The sequence below is a fragment of the Vigna unguiculata genome, chromosome 6 (genome assembly GCF_004118075.2).
Source record: "Vigna unguiculata cultivar IT97K-499-35 chromosome 6, ASM411807v1, whole genome shotgun sequence".
In the NCBI taxonomy this organism is placed as follows: domain Eukaryota; kingdom Viridiplantae; phylum Streptophyta; class Magnoliopsida; order Fabales; family Fabaceae; genus Vigna; species Vigna unguiculata.
In genome coordinates this window covers 7,165,214-7,171,213 of record NC_040284.1, presented here as the reverse complement: position 1 = coordinate 7,171,213, position 6,000 = coordinate 7,165,214, and positions in this window count along the sequence as shown.

The window sequence follows — 6,000 nt, the reverse complement described above, 5'->3', positions numbered from 1 at the left end:
ACCAAATTTTGTTAAGTTTATTTAATGTTTCAAACATTTTTCCTGATAGCATTTGAGTTGTTAACACCATTTGACACATTTATGCTTCAATATCAGCTAAGAAACTTTCATGAAATACATTTGAAACGTCAAAAAACTTAACAAAATATGGTTAAAAAGACTAAATTCAAACATATCTAAAGTAGGGAGACTAAATTGGGCTAAAGTTTTGAAAAGAGACTAATTCCAATTTTCACTGACAGTTAAAGGACTAAAAACATATTTAACCCAAAAAATTACAATTTATAAAAGGCAAGAAAATGAGACGACTACTAAACAAAGGAAACTTTCATTAAAAGAATCCAGATAGGGCAACCATTACAAGAACAAGCCTCCATATGTATCTCGACCTTCAAAAAAATAAAAACAACAACAACAAACACTAACAACTATTCTAAGCATCATCATTAGAGTTAATCATCTTTTCCTCAATATGGTTAAGGTCGACAACAGTACAAGACGTCACCTTTGCAGCTTCATCGGATTCATCATCGCCTCACCTCCAACATTGATGTCCTCGATCATGGTCACATTACCAATTGCCTTGGTGGCCATTATATCATCCACATCCATCGTTCGACCTTCAAAAATGTCCTTCTTGACGTCAAAGTTTGAATCCTTAGAAGAAACCTCTTGATAAAGGAACTCGGGTTTGTCGTAGCACCTTGTTGAAGCCATTAGTATGCTTAAAAAGGATAAAGTACTGATATTGAAGCAAGTCAACCTCCGGTTCCTTGCGGGCTTTCTTCTTTTTCTTTAAATTCTTCCCAGAATCAAAACACCTGGTCTTCCAGGTTTTTAGCCTTTCTCCACTCTCGTTCCTCTCCCCTTGTAGAGTCTTCTTCCCCTCGGCCCAATACTTTTTTTATCAGACTCATACTTCTTTTCCAAGTTGGCCAACTCATCGACCATTTTCGCTTTGTCCTCATCGGTGATCATCTTCTTTAGCAAACTAGTTATTATATGCATATGAAGCTCTCGAAAAAAACACATGATAGTGCTAGACTCACTCTCTTCCACTAGCTTCATCTCATGCTCACTCAAAGATATGTGAACACCCTTGTGCATGTTAATTTGGGCACTCTCCAACCCACCAAGTTCACTAGTCTTGCCTCTAGAACTGTCAACCTGGGTGTCGAACTCAGTCCTTAGTCTCTTCCTATCCTTCTCTATACCTTGCCCCTTAGTAGGTTGGATCTTCTTGGCAGTACTTTGAGTTCGACGAGTGTCCACCACAGGGTCGGTCAAGTCGGGTACCATGTTAGTGTTGGGTATTTAATAAACTTAAATGTGTTAACCATTATGGGTAATTAGTCATTGTAAGAAACTAGTCGTTGTGAGTGGTTAATGCACTAACCGTTGGAGTCTAGGTAATGAGTTAGCCATTTATAGTCGTTTATAGCCGTTGAAAGTACAATGGTAAGGAAATGTGGGTCTATAAATATATTATGTATTGTATGAATAAACTACAACAACAACAAGAGGTGAATAAAGTTTTTTTCACAAGATATAGAGTTCTTGTCTAACAAAGTGCTAACAAAGTGGTATCAGAGCTAGTTAGCTTGAGTGTTTGAGTGGAAAAGAGAGAGAGCTAGAGAGCTTGAGTGCTTGAGAAAGGAGAGCTAAGTGTTTGAGAAAAAAGAAAGTGAGATGCCAGTCTTACAAACAATATTTCCCTGCCCAAGTTGACAAAGGCTGTCAACTATGACAATTGGAGTCTCAAAATGAAGGCCCTTCTTGGATCCCAAGAAAATTGGGAGGTGGTTGAAGATGGTTTCGATGAACCAGCCAACACTAAAGGTTGGTCAAATGTCTAATTGAAAGTGCTGAAAGACGCACGTGTGAAGGACAAGGCAGCTTTGTACATCCTGTACCAAGCTGTGGACGAGTCTGGCTTTGAGAAGATTGCAAGTGCCAAATCTTCAAAAGAAGCATGGGATATTTTGGAGAAGGCGTATAAGGGAGATGACCGAGTGAAGCAGGTGCGACTTCAAACACTTAGAGGCGATTTAGAGAGCATGAGGATGGAAGAGACCGAAGGAGTAGCCGAGTACATTACTCGGGTTGAAACTGTGGCGAATCAACTTAGTAGAAATGGAGAGACGTTACCCGCTAGCCGAGTTGTGGAGAAGATCTTGAGGTCATTAACAAACAACTTCGAGAATGTGGTATGTGCGATTGAAGAGTCCAAGGACTTGTCAATGCTCACGGTTGAAGAGCTTGCCGGGTCCCTTGAGGCGTATGAGCAACGGAAGAAGAAGAAGAAGTGGGAGCCACTTGATCAATTACTCCAAACAAAGATGTCAATTAAAGATGACAAAGCTCAGAACACTCAAGGTAGAGGACGATATCGAGAAGGTATAAGAAGCGGTCCTGGTGGTAGAAGCCGAGGACAAGAAGAGAAACAGGCTTTGCAAAAGCGGCACTTGGAATTTGAAGAAGATGCTTCAAGTTTGCAAGAACTGTTACAAATTAAGAAGGATCTGAGAACTGCACTGGAAGTGCAAGATGAGAAGTGGCGACTTGAAATGGATGAGGAGATTGAGGAGATTGAGCACAACAATACGAGGGTGTGGTATGATCTTTCAAAAGGAAGTCAACCTATTGATAAGAACTCAGTTAACGACAAATCGGCCACAAAGACAAAGAACCCAATGAGTAACAAGTCGGTCAAAGAGAAGAACAAATTTGCTAGTAAGGATGCAAAAACTGAGAGAGCAGATAACAAGTTAGCCATAAGGAAAGCGAAGTACAAGTCGACCATAGATAAAGTGGAAGGGAAGTCAATCATGAAGAAAGCGAAAAACTTAACTATTCATGAACGGGACAAGCACAATGTGAGAAGAGTTATTGCAAGTTGGAAGCCGTGATGAAGAATAAAGGAATAGAGATTGAGAATAAAAGAAGCATTTAAGTTTACGGGGGAGTTTTGTTGGGTTTTTAATAAACTTAAATGTGTTAACCATTATGGGTAATTAGCCGTTGAAAGAAACTAGCTGTTGTGAGTGGTTAATGCACTAGCCGTTGGAGTCTAGGTAATGAGTTAGCCGTTTATAGCCGTTTATAGCCGTTGGAAGTACAATGGTAATGAAATGTGGGTCTATAAATATATTATGTATTGTATGAATAAACTACAACAACAACAAGAGGTGAATAAAGTTTTTTTCACAAGATATAGAGTTCTTGTCTAACAAAGTGCTAACAGTTAGAGGCCCCTTCTTCTTGGCTTCAACCACTGTTTTGTTCCTAAGACTGTGGAACAAGTCTTTTGCTCCTAGATTAGCTTCGTGTTAAGCCATATATCCTACAAACACCAAAAAATCTTTAGATTAGCTTAAAAATATCCAAGTTGCAAGAAATTTTAAACTTACCAAGCAGGTCAGTAACTAGATAAGGCAATAGTCAGTAACTAGATAAGGCAATAGGCAAACACTAACAATATTCGTAGTAGAAAGTTTAAGAGGGAGCTCCTCCAAGATGCTTAGGATCCTTTTATCCTCATCGGACATAATGTCCTTTGGCCATTCCTTATATCTAAAAGGCTCGTCAGTCCAATAGAATAGAAACTTTGGCTTGTTATTTACCACCCTAAAAAATCCATTCTTATACTTTTTTAATGACTAAGAGTATGCACTAGGTAAGCATGTACCCGACTTACTCACCAAAGACAACCACGTGATTGGAGACCTTAAACGAGTGAGATAAAAAAGAAGAAAACACTTAGGTGAAAGCGACAAGTAAAGAGTTTGACATATCAACCTAAACGCTTGGAGACAATCCCAAATATTTGGATAAAGTTGCATCAGTACAATATTAAGAAGACGAAGAACACCCATGGTGAACTCATCAAAAGGTAGTCAGATGTGAAGTTGAATAAAAAAGACATGTACATATTGAAGAAATCTTCCTGATACCCCTCCATGACACACACTATCTATGGCACATACCCTCTTAAAAGACATAGTATCCTCTACCTTTTCACTCTCAAATATATATATATATATATATATATATATATATATATATATATATATATTATTCACCTAAGAATTTAATAGTTTTAACCACCTAAACTTAGAAAAATACTTCCTAACTAAAGGATTTGCCCACTCATAACCTTCTCTTAGAGGCAAGTTGTCCTCAACAATCTCCTCAAGAGGAGCCTCTCGATTCTCTATGATCACTTCTCGGATTACCCCTTGAGCCCTTGATGATGAGGCACTGGAGGAGAATGAAGCCCAACTACTATCACTACCTGAACCCTCACCATAACTTATGTTCGAACCACTATGAGCATACCTTGTTAGTGGTCGAGTCTAAGATACTGGAATCCCTTCTGAAAGATATCGACAATAGAGAAAAATCTTAAACAATAATGTGCTTAACTAAAGTGAGGATTTTAGTAACCCTTCGTCTCCCAACCCTCTCAACTTCAACCACTAGATCTATACGCATCTAATGGCCAAGGATTGCAACTTTCCACCTCCCTAGCGTCGCTTCATTTCCTATGAACCTGACAATTGTTCAACAATCACATCTAGTTAGACTTAACACCCCATCACTCAAACCTCTTCATCACTTTGCTCCTCGGGGATGGGGGCACTATACTTATAGGACAAGACTAAATTTTTGACAAAAAGAAAAAGATAGACACCTTCCTTCAATAAGGAGTTTTGATGATGATGATTATGATTATGACTTATGAAGAAGTATGGAAGACTTAATGATGATGCATGGAAAAATGTTGAAGAATTAAAGAATGTTTGGATTTAAGAGATTCATTGAAGACTTAGGGGTTTAGTTGTTTAGGTCTTGTAATTTGTGTATGTTATTTAAAATAGTTAAATTTTTATGTCAAGAGTCCAAAGACAAAACCCAAACAGTAAAGCACTATGAGAATTTTAATTATTTGCAAAACTCACTAGAATAATTGATTATTCTTAGTGATAATCGATTATCTCAGTTAAAAGTGATTTTTGAGAAAAGCTTTTATGATAATCGATTATCACTACTGATAATCGATTATCACCCACCGCTAATCGATTATCACTTTAGATAATCATTTATTTATGGCAGTTGTGACTTAACTTCTCATACTCTTAACCTAATTTCTAAATAGGCTTCTATAAATAAAGTGGTAGGCTTTTATTTGGAAATACAAAGAAGTTAGAGAAGTTTGAGTACTTGAGAACTTTATGTGCAGAGCTTTGGAAACCTAGTGTGGGTAGAGCAATAACTTTCATCAAGTGGGATCTTGAGTGATTGAGTGTTGTTGTTGTTGTTAGGTGAATTTGTTCATCCTTTGTGGGATTCAAAGGAGGTATTCATTCCTTGTGTGATTCAAGGAAGGTGTTTTTTCATCTCTTGTGTGATTCAAGAGAGATGTCTTCATCCTTTGTGTGATTCAAAGGAGGTGTTTATCCCTTGTGGATTTCAAGGGAGGTGTCTTTCATCTCTTATAGCTTCAAGAGAGGTGTTTTCTAAATCCTAAACTTTCTTATCTGTGATTGTATTTCTGATTTATTTTAGTGATTGAGTTAATCTCATTTTTTAGATATTAACAACTGGACGTATGGTCTTTTGATCTGAACTAGTATAAATACCTTATGCAATTTTTTGTTCCCTACTCTCTTTATTCTATTGTAGTTATTAAAATAAAGGAAAGAATTTTAATTGAACTTTGATATTAAAATGGAAAAATTTTAAAAGAACATTTTTTATTAAGAACCCAATTCACCATCCCTCTTGGTTTTTGTCCAACGCGAATCATTCCGCTGCACGATTTCTAACACAATGAAATATAAATTTTCTTTGCACTAGATGACACCATATATCGACACCATAAGCGGCTCCATGAAGAACGAGTATATAAATATCAAGTTTAAGGGCTAGTTTACCATACACGTAAGTGAATATCTCAATCTCTTGTGCCTAGATGTACTCGACCCTCATGGTATGGTC